Source organism: Pseudonaja textilis, chromosome 1, assembly GCF_049901715.1.
Source record: "Pseudonaja textilis isolate UNSWEBS1 chromosome 1, rPseTex1.2, whole genome shotgun sequence".
NCBI classification, from domain to species: domain Eukaryota; kingdom Metazoa; phylum Chordata; class Lepidosauria; order Squamata; family Elapidae; genus Pseudonaja; species Pseudonaja textilis.
Window position 1 is genome coordinate 132,983,034 of NC_141990.1, and position 16,499 is coordinate 132,999,532.

General features: G+C 40.6%; 1 long non-coding RNA gene across 1 annotated transcript in view; it reads right to left on the reverse strand.

The window, feature by feature from the left end:
* Positions 1–15,023, reverse strand: part of LOC148127816 (uncharacterized) — a 58,831-nt gene extending 43,808 nt beyond the window's left edge. Inside the window, exon 1 of the long non-coding RNA XR_015740244.1 lies at positions 14,913–15,023. This is a non-coding gene — a long non-coding RNA (uncharacterized LOC148127816). The remainder of the gene's footprint in view (positions 1–14,912) is intronic.
* Between the last annotated feature and the right edge of the window lie 1,476 nt (positions 15,024–16,499).

Below are 16,499 nucleotides of genomic sequence, written 5' to 3' on the forward strand. Positions count from 1 at the left end.
TGCGTGGTATAATAATAGAATCTTAGACATTTGAGATTTTCACTCTCTCTAAATCTTTGCCCTCCACCCCCTGACAATAGGCAAGAGAATCAAGGCATGGCAATCCCAAGGGTTTGTTTTCGTTTTCATCTTCTCTTTTGGGGGGCTAAACTTGCAATTAGTGCATTACTGCTTTTGCCTTGCTTCTTCAAATTTATCTCCATATTCCCCACTCCAGTATTTTTCAACCTTAAGCACCTTTGAGATGTGTGGATTTTAAGTCCCAGACTTGGATAGTCTGGGAATCTGACAGAGAATTGTGACAGTTGAAATTCACAAATCTTGAAGTTGCCGAGATTGAAAAACATTGGTCTATAGCATGCCATTATAGCAATTGTTTCTGAACTGAGGAAAAGAAGACTTTGGCATCATCTGCTACACAGGATACCAGATGGGTCTTCCTTGCTCTAAGGAATTCAAGTTTTACTGCAATTTGTCTTATCAATCTTTAGCTTTGACATCATCCAATACAAACAATAGCACCTCCTTGCAAGAACATGTTACAATTTGACTTAAAAGCTAAAGGTTAAATTTCAGTGGGCAATTTGTTTTCTTTTGATTTAAGCTCAATGTCTTTCACAAATAAAATACACATTGTCAGAAGTAAGCACTGTCGAGTTTCACAGTTGCTTCCCAAAAATTCTCATAGAATTATAGCTATGCTCCTTCAGAAACTGACACCACTGGCAATTATTCCTGGGGCAGAAACCTTTGTAGAAGCACTGCAGCAAAGGTCTTTCTGAGGAGCCCTGCTGGCTGAGGAATTCTGGGAGTTGAAGTCCACAGGCCTTAAAGTGAGCAAAATTGGGGGTGGAGGGAAACCTATGTCTAGACAGGCTAAGAAGTGTGCTTGAGGTTCAGCCTAACAGCAGGTAAACAGATTATAATTATCTGTTTCTAGGGAATCTCTGAAAGAAACTAGACTGAGGTTCTTGATTATTGCAGTTTATAACATGCAGTTTATAAGACTCTTAATCTGTTGCTGGCTGTTATCTTAATCATGGCTACTTGATGTTTATTGGAAAGAGACGGATGATCTGGCTGAGTGTCCTGCGTTGGTTTCCAAGCTAACAGTTTGAGCTTTGTACTTAAACACAGGTTGAGTGACCAGAAGTCATGGGACCAAGTTATAGCCCTTTGTTCAGCTGCCCTTGGCAGGCACACATGAATTGTAATTAATATTTTAACAGACTTTGGAAACTAAAGCGTACATCCTTTCATCAAAGCACACACTGTCAGTCTTGTAAATGGGGGGGGGGGGGAATTGTCATCTGTAAAAAATAGTAAGTGTCTGCATAAGTGAACATTTATGAACACAGAATACAAATTTATTTTAACCCATTAATCAAGATCATGATAATAAAGACTATTATTTACAATCGGTTTATTCATAATATGCTAGTAGTTGCTTAATTCTCAATTATTTTGTAAATGGGGGCCATATGCTAGTAGTTGCTTAATTCTCAATTATTTTGTAAATGGGGGCCAATCCTCTGAAGAAAGAACTCCCCATCTTCAAAATAGTTAGGAATTATAAGCATATGGAGCCAACAAACAGACTATAGCATGGATCTCCCACAAAATGGCTCCTAAGAGAATTCTCTGGTGACAAAATGGCTGCCACGAGCTGTGTGACCTATTACAAAACACCTAATTTATTTGGTTGCACAAAATAAAGATAACCACTGAACACCACCAATTAGTTGGCATTTTCTGTACAGGTGGTTCTTGACTTACGACCATTCATTTAGTGACCCTTGAAAATGCAACAGTATTGAAAAAAAATGACATGAGCAGTTTTCACACTTACAACTATTGCAGCATTCCCGTGGTTATGTGATCAAATTTTGGATACTTGCCAACTGGCAAGTATGTATGATGAGTTGCCGGGGTCATGTGACCACCATCTATAACAGTGGTGGCTAATCTTTTTTTGGCTCCTGTGCCGAAAATTGCGCATGCCATGTCCCAGAAGGCAATGTGCGCAGGGACCCCCATGCCCTCTGCGCATATGCATGCGATCCCCCCATGCCGCCCCCTTACTTGCACTGCATCTTCCTCCCAGCTGATTTTCGGCCCGTTTGAGGCCTTTTTCGGCCTCCCGGAGACTCGAGGGAAGCCTCTGCAATCTTTGGAGCCAAAAAATGGGCCTGTTTCATCACTTCCAGTATTTCCGGAAATAAAGGAAGTGATGAAACAGGTCTGTTTTTCGGCCTCCAAAGGCTGCAGAGGCTTCCCTCGAGCCTCTGGGAGGCTGAAAATCAGCTGGGAGGCATGCGCTTGCATAGTAAGGTAAGTTTGGCTGGGGCTCGTGTGCCCAAACAAATGGATCTGCGTGGCACCTGTGGCATGCGTGCCATAGGTTCACCATCACGAATCTATAACCTTACTAACTGGCTTCCAATCACCAAAGTCAATAAGAGAAGCCAGATTCACTTAATGACCACGATTCACTTAACTGCAGTGATTTGCTTAACAACTATGGCTTGAAAGGTTGCAAAATGAGGTGGAAATCATTAATTGCCTCACTTAGCAACAGAAATTTTAGACTCGAATGTGGTCGTAAGTGGAGGACCACCTGTATAAGAGCCAGTTTGGTCTACTAATTAAGGCACCATGCTAGAAATCGGGAGATCATGAGTTCTAATCCGCTTTAGGCATGAAAGGTATTTGGGTGAACTTGGCCCAGTCACTCACTCTCAACTCAACTCATTTCACAGGATTGTTATGAGGAAAATAGGAGTATTAGATATGTTTGCTGCTTTGTTTATAAAAACAATAAAGGTTGGATATAAAATAAATAAATAAATCTCTTTGCTGCCTTCTAGCAATTTAGATATTTAAAAACCAGGTCAACTAGCTCTGCTTTTACTAGTAATTTACCACTCCTCCAACAACCCTCAATATTAAACCTGTATTAAACCTCCAAGGTCCCTTCCAATTGTTATTCTGTTAAAATGTGTTCTGATGCATAACTGATACTAAAGGCAAATCCTTTGCACTGCAGTATGTCACACCCTTCACTTCCCTTTTTTAAAAATTATAATAAAATAAAATGAGGCAGGAGACTTGGCCAAGAACTAAAGCAGGTATTCTCCAGTACCATGTTGTCTCTCTCTGAGCTAATTGAAGCAATGGTACAGCAAATCTTCGTTTCAGTCTACTAACCAAGGGATAAAAATCCCAATGCTGTTAGCTCATGTACATCACAATCTCGTCATCTTTAGTTGAACTGGTACTAAAATGGCATTTTCACTTTAAGTTTACAGTAATCAGGTGGAATTTCAAGGTGTGACATGCTATTCAACTCAAGGGCCTATGTTGTTGGCAGCTTAGAGTGGATGAATCAGCCTGGTATCTCCTGGCAATGTGTAGGTATGAGCCTATTCTTTTCATTGCCATCCTTTTTCTTTTTTTTCCCCTTTTCATCCTTCACATGGAAATGGATGGAGAGGCGTCAAATTTCACAAGAGCATGATTGTCTGAAATGAATGTGGTTCTTGAAACCTCAACTGTGCAAGTCCAGGCAATAGTGTTCAGCAGGCTCACCTGGAAGCCTAGTTTTGAAAAAGTTGTGTCATACTGCTGGAACTCTTGCATAAGTTTAGAGTTTTAAAGAAATGTGTTAAAGTGGAAAGCAATGCAGGCAACACAATAAGGTACTGCTCATAGGACATGGTCATACCAACATGTAGGCATTTCTGTCACATTTTTTCAGTATTGGCACAACGGCCATTTACCGCCATATTACATGATTACTGACAAGGTCAAGAAGAAAAATACCTAATGACCAATGAAGCATGCACATCTCTATGCACAACGCTTACTGCATTTGGTGGTTGGCCAGCACTTGACACCACATAAAACTACTAGACATACCATTGTTTTCTATACCTTAAGATTGGCATGCATCAATCGCAGAGCACTCCAATGATCTCCTTCCATTGTAACCATACTTTGTTCACTCTCACATGCACTTCATCATTCACTGAGATTATAAATATATTAATAATATCTAATTGTATTGCTTCTTGCCATCTAGGTGCAAAAAACCCAATTGATATTTTTGAATATAGCCAAACCTACTAAGGGATTAGATGAAGGAAACTAAAGTGAAACTGAATCCAGAAAAAGATTCAGAGCCACTTTTCTCAAGACATAATTTGATCCAGGATTCAAAATTCAGTATGTTTTGGATGCATGGCATTTTCCTTGGAAGAATGGGCCTGAAGTTAAGTTTTCTAGACTTTCTCTAGCCTGTGAGGAATGTAAGAGAAGACTTTCTCTTGCATTCCTCACAGGCTGCAGAATGTAATCCAACAACACGCTCTTTGTTCACTACCTTTAGAAGAGCAATCAAATAATATCTCTTTGCCCAGGTTTCTGATTGCTAATTGAAGCTTTCTTTTATTTTATGTCCTTAATTTTTAATATTTCATGTTTAACATTGTTCTGTGTGTTATCAGCTTTTAGTGCTCAAATTTAATAGAAAGATAATACGTAAATAATAACTGTGGGGGGTGCTATGTGTGACTGATAGTTCTAATGCTGAAAACTTTCATTTTCCATCAGCATACTCTCTTTTTGTGGGGGAATTTTTATATATTTTTCACTCAGTTTGGGGGACCACTCATATTTTCACCTACTTTCATATCAATGAATCACATTATGGGATAATAAGGTAATGGGATGCCACTGAAATTTTGGACACTTTTCAAATTTAAAGAACACGGTGGCTTAAAAGAGTTGTGGTGGCACGTTGATTAGAATGCAGTACTGCAGGCTAACTCTGCCCACAGCCAGGAGTTTGATCCTCACTGGTTCAAGATGGACTCATCCTTCCATCCTTCCGAGGATGATGAAATAAGGACCCAAATTGTTGGGGGCAATATGCTGACTCTGTAAACCCACTTAGAGAAGGCTGTAAAGCACTATGAAGTGGTATATCAATCTAAGTGCTATTACTATTGCTTGTACGTTCGTAAATTGGCTGTTTTGGCTAGCATAACTCCTATTTATCCCAATACAAACAAAATTATTGCCTTTCACTATTTGGGATGCTCTTTATACCCCAAATAATATTTTTTCATAAAGGAACATGCCTCCAAACAAAATAATGGATTACCATATATACTCGAGTATAAGTCGACCCGAATATAAGCCGAGGCACCTAATTTTGCCACAAAAAACTGGGAAAACTTATTGACTCGAGTATAAGCCGAGTTTTTCAGCACATTTTTTGTGCTGAAAAAACCCCCCTTGGCTTATACTCGAGTGAGATTCCCTCTGAAAGAAAAATGGTGTGGAGCTCCGGAGCTGGGCAGCCGCTTCCCTGCTTCCGTGTTTCCTTTGCAACTTGTAAGCATGGGGGTAATCGGAAGCAGAAAAGTTCTTGCATGAGGATATATTGTTTTTTCTTTTTTTAACTGTTTTTAGGGGGGGGAAAGACCCACCGTCATGTGAGAATGCTCAGACACGAAATCTATCCGCCTGAAAATAAGTGTGTGTGTGTGTGTGGGGGGTTTAACAGAGGGAAGACATAGGGAGAAGGCAAAAGCGACGGAAGATCCTTCAGGAGAAACTGAGGGGGAGACTCACCCTTGGTCCAGATGAGCCCCCTTCCCCACCCCTAAGGAAGCAGAGGCAGCCAGCAAGGGCAGGCAAGCCCCGCTTCGCGGACTCCGTCCGTCCTCGCTCCCACCCACCCACCCACCCAAAGCCACGAAGTCCCCCAATCGCGCAGCCCAGAATCGCCCTCCCCTCAGGGGCAGCAACGACGCCCGGTGTTTCCTGAGACAAGAAGCTCCGCCGTGCAATGAAAGCGCCCTGGCTCTAGGCTCAGAAAACAACGTGAGCCGAGGTGGCTTTGTTTCCTCAGCCCCAGCTGCTTTCAGTCCGCTCGGGAGGAGGAGGAGGTGGTGGCGGCGGCGGCTCGCGTTGTTTTCTAAGCTCTAGGCGTGGCTTCAGCTCTGCTTGGCTTCGTTTCCTCAGCCCCAGCTGCTTTCAGTCCGCTCGGGAGGAGGAGGAGGAGGTGGTGGTGGCAGCGGCTCGCGTTGTTTTCTGAGCTCTAGACGTGGCTTCAGCTCCGCTTGGCTTCGTTTCCTCAGCCCCAGCTGCTTTCAGTCCGCTCGGGAGGAGGGGGAGGAGGTGGTGGCGACTGCTCGTGTTGTTTTCTGAGCCCGCCCATGAGGAGGTTTTTTTCAGCACAAAAAATGTGCTGAAAAACTCGGCTTATACTCGAGTATATACGGTACATTTATCTACTTCTAATTTCTTTAAGGAATGCTTATGAAAGTCCTCAAATAACCCAATAAAGAATAAAGATTACTATATTTATTATGCATCTTCCTATATAAATTATTGTTCAATGAAAAGGAAAACAGGTCAAGTGGGGCATGGGGGGTGGGGGGGCTGCACAGATGACAGGTTAAATTTCCTAAGCTTACAACTTGGTGAGAAAATGTGTAAGTTCTCTCCGTTCATTGATTTCCTCAATGCTGAAGATAATAAGATCATTTCTTCAAAGTAATTGCTCTTATTTACTCAGGCAGTTTAGGGTTATTGCACTCCATGTTTGCAAAGCATCTAATGGCAGAGACCCTGAACTTAGTCAGTGTTCTTGTAATACAAATGAGAGGTACCTTTAAATGAAACTGGGTAAATGAGCAAACATTCTGATTTTGCTGGCCTTGTAACAGTTTAATATCAAATTAACATGGCACCCATCAGCAAGTTGGGTTCAAAATAAATACGCTTCCCCAATCTTCTCCGCTATGGCTACTCAAGCAAAATATTTTACCAGATATTCTTCAAATTATTAAAAAAACCCTGTTGATTATTCATGAAATATAAAATATCAGACATGTGATTTCCACACATCTATGATACATTCTAGTCATTGTCTCTCAAACCTAAGAAGATGACCATGGCAAAACCTTTCAAAAACATTGCCAAGAAAAGTGCAGGGACTAATCTTTATATTCATTTTTGAATTTTCTAAATTTATATTTATTAAGAATAATGGAATGGAACTAAAACAAATCAGGTATCAAACTTAGGCTTGGAATTTGAGGAGTACTAACCAGAGGAATTCTTATCTGGATTGCTATGAGTATTGTTTGTGGAACAACACAGCACATTCTTTGTTGTTATCTTTTAACATCCTTCCCTATATTGCTTTTAGGGTGTATATGTTAGTTAGTTACATTTTGCTGTCATAAAACTTTGGAGTTTGGGAGACAGTATTTTGGTACAGATTTTGAATGAATATACTATTTCTTTATAGTTACAGTTAGGATTCTCTTAGGAATATTATTTATTTAGGAATGTTATTTATTCCTGTGGGAATATTATTTAGAAACTCCAGTTGAATTTGCAACTACATGTTTTGGAGCAGTGACAGAGATCTTGGGATTTGTGACAATACTAGCATAAAACCAACATATCTTTTTGAAAAGACACTCAATTTTAGGGGTTGTATTTAAAGATGCACTTACATTGAGTATGCCTGTGGATTTTTACTTAGTTCCCATGACAACTTTTGCCTCTGGGTAGGAATGTTTTAAATGAATGTTTCCCCCCCCCGCCCCCCCCACTTTTCCTAAAAAGCCTTGTTTTCCTTTTGCCCAAACATGGCTTGACATTTTCCTACTGCAATGCCTTGATTGATTATTAGCTGCTGAAAAAGCAAACATTTAAAGCCTGACAGGCTTTTTCTATTTCTACTATAGAAATGTACTCATGACCCATTGCTTTTGTTTTTTGTTGGCTTGCTCCTTTTGTGGCTATGACTCAGTTATATCCCAAAATATGTTTATAAGTCACTTTTGGACTCTGAGAAACGTTCTTGCTTCCTTGTGAGTAAACTGCCCCTACTTGAGCCAGTCATTCTCTCTCAACCTCTCTCAGGGAGGTCATGACAAACCACTTCCGAAAACATTACCAAGAAAACAGCAGACTTGTCCAGGCTGTCACTAGGAGTCAAAGTCAATAAAAAAAAAACTGCTGCTACACAAACTGCAACTACCAAGTAAAGCCTCCACAACTTGATCCAAGTATTATCTGGAATTTAGGACTGCCTGATCTGGATGATGGGTCAGTGGCAACCATCTATATCTCTTGCTGCCTCCTAGCCATGTTACAGAATTTTGCAGCAAGGTTAGCAATCTTAAAAATAACAAAAAAGATTAGGGTTTTCTGCCATCCCACACAAGATGTTGTTTTCTTCTCATCCCCAACTCATGAGTGAGAGCTTTATTAGTATTTTTCTCCTTAAGAAGAATCAAAGACGACTCCAAGATATTGAAAATCTATTATGATTTGCCATCCATCATGTTGGAGGGAAGTCAGGTGACCAGGAATAAGTGAGATTTGAGATGTTCCTATTGGTCATTTCCAGCTGATCTAGACAAGTCTCCCCCTCCTTCCTGGTTCCTGGTTAGCTGCATGAGCCATCATTCATGCAATGGTGCCTGAAATATAATGAACGCTTCTTTGCTGGGGCTTGCGTGGACAGTAAATGAGTAACATGCATAAATGAATCAATCCACCCCCAATGACAAATCAGTACGCAGAGGGATGGCGGAGAACAAGGACTGGAGCATGGCCTAAAAGCAAATATTGAAGCTGCAAAGAAAGGCAGTCAGGCTGATAGCTGATCTCTTTTTGTTTTAGCTTACAGACTAAGTAGGGAATCAAAATGACAGTTGGACACCTCCCAACCTAGAAGTCCTATTTTTTAACATCAGATTAGTTGCAACTCTGGCTTTTTCTAAGCTGGGGTGGCTTAGGGACAGTTAATTACTGTATGCTTTACTTATATTTTGCTTTGATTACTGGCTGTGCCTTAATGTGAAGCTAACCTTAAAGCATCTATGCACTTTATTTGCACATGGAATTGCAATGGATACAAAATGGGGCATTAAGACTGCTTATTGGTACAAAGTCCATGCATCATTATAATGCTTACACTGAAAGATCTGCAGATGTTGCCAACTACCTACTGTAGGACCTTTAAAGTTCTAATGCAGGACTTTACTGTCTGAGAAACCAGCATTTTTGCTATACCCGTCCTGTTACTTAAATCAGAAAGACAAGCTGTTTCAAAGAGTTTGTCAGCTGCCAGAGGCTTGGCTGTCTAGTCCGTGGCAAAGAGCCTTTTCCTCTGTGGCTGGAATGCATTCTCTATGGAGGTGCCTTGGGCCTCTTCTCCAGAAGTTAGGAAAACAATGAAAACTTAACCATACACCAAACTTTGCACTGTTAGTTGAATTGATTTGGATTTTGTTAAGAGTGATTTTAAATTTGTCTTGATTTTAGTATAATTATAATACTTGATTTTAGTACAGGTAGTCCTCAACTTACAACAGCTCATTTAGTGACCGAAGTTATAAAAACACTGAAAAAAGTGACTTATGAATGTTTTTCACACTTATGACCGTTGTAACTTATGACCGTTGTAACATCCCTGTGGTCACATGATCAAAACTCAGGCATGGTAGCTGACTCATATGGGGTCCCGGGGTCATGTGATCTCCTTCTGTGAACTTCTGAGAAGCAAAGTCAATTGGGAAGCCCTATTCCCTTTAACAGCCATGTTACTGGCTTAACAGCCACAGTGATTTGCTTAGCAACTGTGACAAGAAAGATCATAAAATGGAGCAAAATTCACTTAACAAATGTCTCACTCATTAACAGGAATTTTGGCGTCCATTGTGATTATAAGTTGAGGACTAACTGTATTTTGTAATTAATATTGTAATTTCTCTGGATTTATAGTCCTTCTCAATCAGGATACTCCCCTTGTCATCTGATGAGTTGAGCCTTATCAAAGACCAGAAAGGACTGAAAAATCACTGGGCTGACCACATTTCCAACTTACTCAATTGGCACTAACCCAAATGCCTTGCAAGGGGGCTCCAATACATCTCGGCAAACATTTAGTCCACAGAGGAGATGCCTGATGATTTCAGTGCCGTCATTGTGACACTGTCATATTGTGATTCTCTATAAAAATAAGGAAAACAAACCAGACCGCAGAAACTACAAAGGTATCTCTCTGCTGTCCATCACAGGCTAGATCTTTTCCTGCATTGTCCTGAACAGGCTTATCATTATCTCAGAAGGGAACCTCCCAAAGGTGCAGTGTGGCTTTCAGCCAGAATGGAATACAGCACGTAGGATGTTTGCCACAAGGCAAGTCCACGAGAAGTGCATCAAGCAGAACAAGCCTATTTACTCTGTCTTTACTAACTGGACAAAAGCATTTGACATGGTAAAACGGGAGGCATTCTGAATCATCCTGAGATGTTACGGATGCCCAAATAAATTCATGAAGTTGATTCAGTTACTTCAATCATGGAATGCCATAACAGGTTCTTTACAATGATACAGCTGCATTTGCCATTTCCAATGAGGTAAAACAGGGTTGTGTCCTATTCTGCTCTTTACTTGCATGTTGTCACATGCTGTCCAGGGTCTGAAGAAGGAAGTGTATACCAAATAGTGATTGGATGGCTCTCTCTTTGACGCTTGAATGCACAGATGAAATGCCTCCATACAGTCATTCAAGAAACCCTCTTTGCTGATGAGTGGGCATGCCTGGCACACAAAGATAGGGATCTAGATCAGCGATCGCCAACCGGTGGCCCACGGCCCATTGGTGGTCTGAAAGAAAATTTTGGTGATCTGCAGAGAAATGTCACCCCCAGAACACCCCCCAAAGCAATTAATCCAGGCTGCGCAGGAACACAAGACTGCACAGCCCACATGGCCCGCGGGTACTCTACCTGCCCGCTCACTCCTTACCTGGCAAGCTTGCCTGCTAAGATGCTATTTTTCCTTTTTCCGACCATCAGCTGTTCTGCTGTGCTGGGAGATTTAGATTAGCTAGAAAGCAGGAAATCGTTGGATTACTTGCTTTCTAGCTAATCTTTAGAACTTCGGCTCTGCTTTCTTAGGACCTTCCTTAGGACTGAAGCAGTGCAGACTCAGCTAGTCGATGCAGAAACACAGATCTCTAAGTAAATCTATTATTCTGTGAGCAATTCAATCTGCCTGCCTGCTTTGCCTGATTTTGGGTAAAAGTTGCTCTTTTTTTAATAAAAAAATTCAATATTTACATATATGGTGTGCTGTGAGTTAATTTTGTGAGTTTGCTTGCTAGCAAATGTTATGAGTTTGCTTGCAAGCAAATTTTATGTGACAGACTCAGCTAGCCGATGGCAGATAGATCTCTGAATGAATCTGTGATTCTCTGAGCAACTTAATCTGCTTGCCTGCTTTGCCTGATTTTGAGTAAAAGTTGCTCTTTTTTATAAAAAAATTCAATATTTATATAACTATTTATATTGACATACAAGCCATGCCCAGCCAGTCACATGACCACCAAGCCACACCGACAAATTAGGCCACGCCCACAGAACCAGCTGTTAAGAAATTTGAATCCCACCCCTGCCTGTGTGTGTGTGTGTGTGTGTGTGTGTGTGTGTGAGAGAGAGAGAGAGAGAGAGAGAGAGAGAGAGAGAGAGAAGAAAGGGAGAGAGGGAGGGAGGGAGAGAGAGAGAGGTTAGATCATCTCTCTCTCTCTCTCCCATGAACGTCAGCAAGCCACTGTCAGTCAAAATTCATATTAGTGGTCCCCGGGATTTAAAATTATGAGTTTGGTGGTCCCTGTGGTCCAAAAAGTTGGCGACCCCTGATCTAGAGATAATGCTGAACAAATCATGAGATTCTGCTTGATTATCACCTTGAACAAAACTGGAGTACTTTACTGGCTCATGCCAAATAACAAAACCCAAAGAACAAAATATTCGCTGTTGACAACTGACAAATGTAAACAGCCTCCCAATACTTGCAAGCATTATCTCAATAGACAAGGGAATTGATTCTAGGCTCAGAAAAAACAGCCAGGCATTGGGGTGGCTGCATATTAGAGTGCTCAATCAATACAACAACCATATCTCCACAAAGCTGAAAGTGTACATTGCTGCGGTTACCTTTTCTCTCCTATACGGGTGTAAATCCTGGACTCTGTACTGAAGACACATCAAACAGTTGCAGAAATTTCACATGTGCGCACTCTGCTCCATTCTTGGTATTCATTGGCAAGACCATGTCTCCAACCTGGAGTCTTAGCTTGCAGGGTTTCCATCAGCATTGAGTCCCTGATTATCAGAGCCTAGATGAGATAGGTGGGACACATCATAAGAATGGGTGGCTGCCCTATGCCTTGCAAGTTGTTCTAAAATATACTGGAACTGAAGAAGAGACCTTGAGTTTGACCGTGCAAGCACTACAAAGACACTGTGAAAGAAACCCAATGTCACTGTCATAGCCAGTCAAGGGAAATGGTAATTGTGCCTTCTGACAGAATCCACTGGTGAGCCCTGTGCTATGAAGACTCCACCAGCTTTGAAGACAGGCGCCACCAAAAAATGATAGAAAACCTTGAGTGGTGTCAAAAAATAACACCCACATTTCACTATAACGATCGACTTCCAGTGCCCCCATTGTGCTAGACTCTGTGTTTCCAGATTGGAAAGCCACCTCTCTCTCTCCACAGATGAACTACACAATAGGGTGTCTTCTTCAAACCTAAAGGATTACCTTACAGATAGTTCTTGACTTATGGCTACAATTGAGATTAACACAATTAACACAGTTGAGAAAGTCCAGAAATATTTCACAAGAAGAGTTATTCACTCCTCTACTCGTTGCAGAATACCTTATGCCACCAGACTTGAAATTCTAGACCTAGAAAATCTAGAACTACACCACCTTCGGTCCGATCTAAGTAGAGTATATAAAATCATACATTACAATGTCCTACCTGTCAATGAATACTTCAGCTTCAACCATAACAATACAAGAACACACAATAGATACAAACTCAAGGTTAATCGCACCAAACTTGATTGCAGGAAATACGACTTCAGCAACAGAGTGGTCAATGTCTGGAATACTCTACCTGACTCTGTGGTTTTTTTCCCCAAACCCCAAAAACTTTAACCTTAGACTGTCTACTATTGACCTCATCCCTTTCCTAAGAGGTCTGTACGGGGTGTGCATAAGTGCACCAACGTGCCTACCGTCCCTGTCCTATTGTTTCTTTTATATATATTTTTTATTTTTCTTATATGTATCCATGTATTCATAACTATGTTTTTACTTCTACGTATTATCTTGTAAGCAATTGTTTTATTTGCTTCATGCTATCAGATCAGAACAACTCTAGATAAGCTGCAAAATTTCTTAGAGCCATCATTGCCTTAGTTAGGAAAGTACTACCTTAATTTTAAGGTTTTACAATTATGTAATTTTTAGATTTTTATGATGTTTCATATCTCTTTGTCATACATGATTGATTACTGAAGGCAATAAAGCTATATAATATTTTTTCTAAGAAAATCAATTATCTAGAAGTGATGGAAGGTTTCAGATGGCTGCCACCCTGGAAAATTCCTAGAAGAATAAGACAAACAAGACACATGCATTTCTTGGATTGCAAGAAACTTGCTCCAGCTGTAGTTTTGCAACATAAAATTCCTGGAAAATTCTTTATCTTGTAATGTGATAGAAACAGCTTTGCACTTCCTTGAAAATATCTTCAAAAATATAATAGCCACAGTCATGTCCTAAAATTACACAAACTTCATCCTATACATATGTAATCCTGCTGTGTTTACTGACACTTAAACCTAGGCAAGACAGAAAATAAAACTAATTCACCTTGGCCCCCAAACTGTAAGTGTAGGTGTTCATATAGCTCTCTCCCAGGTTTCATAGCAACTATATTTTAGGGATGAACAAGTTTCCCTCCAAGGTAGCCAGTGTTCTCACTACACTTAGAAAATGTGTTCACTGACATCAAGGCTCTGCTAATTCCCTCTTGGCTTTCGCTCTCTGGGGTCCTGCTCTCTCCAAGTGAGGGAGAATCAAAGATCAAGGAAAATTCAAAGCCTTCTCCATTCACTATCCTGTTTCCACGAGTCAATGATACAGACTGGTCTTGGGGGATGAGAATAGCCTAATTATGTTTGCTCAATGGCCTCCTAAAACCTGCTGCTGAAAATTATAATTTGTCTGCAAGCAGTTAACTTGTATTTTACCCTTTTCATCTTTCATTGCCCTGCAAAAGTTATAAACCATACCACCACCGCCCATAAAAAAACGTATTACCCCCCTATATGAATTGCCAGCCTCTCTTATGAGAAGTCACTTTGTACCCAAAGCAGAGTAACACAAACCCGTTCTAGGATACTATTGCTCAGTCAAGCCACAACTGTAAGGAAGATTTGTTTGTATAGCTTCCCAACTGATACAGGGTTATCACGGGTCCTCTGCTTTTGAGAGACTGAAAAGTTAAAGCACAACAGTAACGCTGCCCAAATCTGGGCAATTGCTAGATGACAGAGAAGACACAGAGAAAAAACTCTTTCAGATTTTGGCAGCCCCCAATTGGGTAGGTACATACTAGTACCTTGACATACAATGAACTTGCATTATCACTAGCCTCTTACATGCTAATTTGAAACGAAGTGTATTTCTCTTCAAGATACCTTATCAGATCTCTGCATTATTTCCCCCCGCCCCCAAAAAACCAATCTTTTCTCTCCCTTTCAGAAAGGGAAAAAAGACTTCATGTTGTTTTTCACATGTACTACTACATCAATAGAACTCCCATTCATCTCTGGGAAATTGTTCATACCATATTTTAAACCAGTGTTCAAATACAGCACAAGGCAACCTGACATGGATTTGACCCTTTTTCAGAACAGTACGGTATGGAACATGGCTCAAATAACTCCCAGCTCAAATTGCCAAATTGGGTAGGATGTCTTATGCACTTCTACTGCAAGTCAACACATAAATACCTGCCATGTGTAAAAAGCAGCTATTGCTGTTCCCAGGTTCCTTTCTACTTCAAAACTGCTGCAGAGAGCAGGTGAGATGAGCTGTTCTTCTCGCTGTGTGACCTGTCCCCTAGTTTGTGACTGCAAGCTGGCATTGCTGGCATTTCCAAGAGTCAGTTCTAGTAGGCATGTGTGTTTGCTCCCTGACCCTTGTCAGCTTTGGGTCAGATTTTGAACAGAGGAAAGGATACAACCCAGGGGCCACAGGGTTAGTTGGAATCTGAATGCTCTCCAAATGTCAGAATCCGGCCTCTAGATGCCAACATCAAATTGTAATAATGTGACAGAAACCTATGGCTGGAAAGTATGTATTCATGATGTTTAATTTTCATTCAATTCCTTTTTCCCTTAACCTCACCTACTCCTTTTGGAACTGTGGTTCCCAGAATACTGTTCAAAGTTTAATTGTGGCACTTAGCCTAGAAAAAGTCCAGAATCAAAGGGCAAAAGGAAAAAAACCTAAAGGTTACTCTTCTGTTTCTTATGGGCTCTCAACTATTTCTTTCTACTTACCAAAGCCTCGACCACTGCCCATCCATTTCCAGGAGAAGTCTCAGTCAAGGTTTTCTTACATGTATTCAAAATATTGTTAATTGTGAATCTTTTTCATGATTGCAGATGCCAGGATGGTATGCAAAGACTAAGGTCAAAATAATAACACAATATGCAATGAAACAAGGAAGGGACATGCCCTTTTCTTATTCTCCTCCCAAAAGCTCAACATACATAATAGGGGTTTTAATTCTAGATTCTTCTCTAACTAGGAAAACATATTTAAGAACCTGGACTTTTTATTCCTTTTTAGACATTACCAAGCCAATCTATATATATAAAAGTGAAATACCACTCATGCATCATCACAAAATCTCCAGAACAGTAAAGCCGACGAACTTGAAATTTGGCAGGTATGTTCCTCTTGGCTTCTAGGTACTCACTAAGAAAGGATTTTTTGAAATGACCATCAAAGCATTACTATTTCATATATTATTATTAACACACTCTGATGCTAAGGAGTTCTCCTCCTCCTCCCCACCTGAAAAAAAATCTGTTCCAAATGCAAAATACAAGCAGAGGAGTTTCGGTTTCAGTTTCACAGCACCAAGCAGCTTTAGTACAGAACACTTGAGCTAAACCATGACTAGGCTCCTTGCTGTCTCCTTCTTGCTTGCACAGCAAATACTGCTTCAGTTTCCAAACAGCCCTCAACTCTCTCACATACTGACAGGACGCTAGCCAGATGAATACCGATGGATGCTGGTAGGCAGAGGCAGAATTCCCCCCTCCCTTATTTTCCTCCCAGAAAACTAAGCCCGGCCACATAGTTTCATAGCGAAGCATGGGTATCAAGCTAGTTATGGATAAACTTGTGTATATTATGATAAAGAAAACTATGTCTTCATACAAAATATGAATAGTCACTAGACTATTTTCTTGCCACTAAATCTACCAAGAATTGCTTTTTCTTTCTGATCAAATTAATGCTACCAACCTCAACATGACGCTTGTTGGATATGCATAAACTCCACATTCTGCAAATTGCCCTGATCA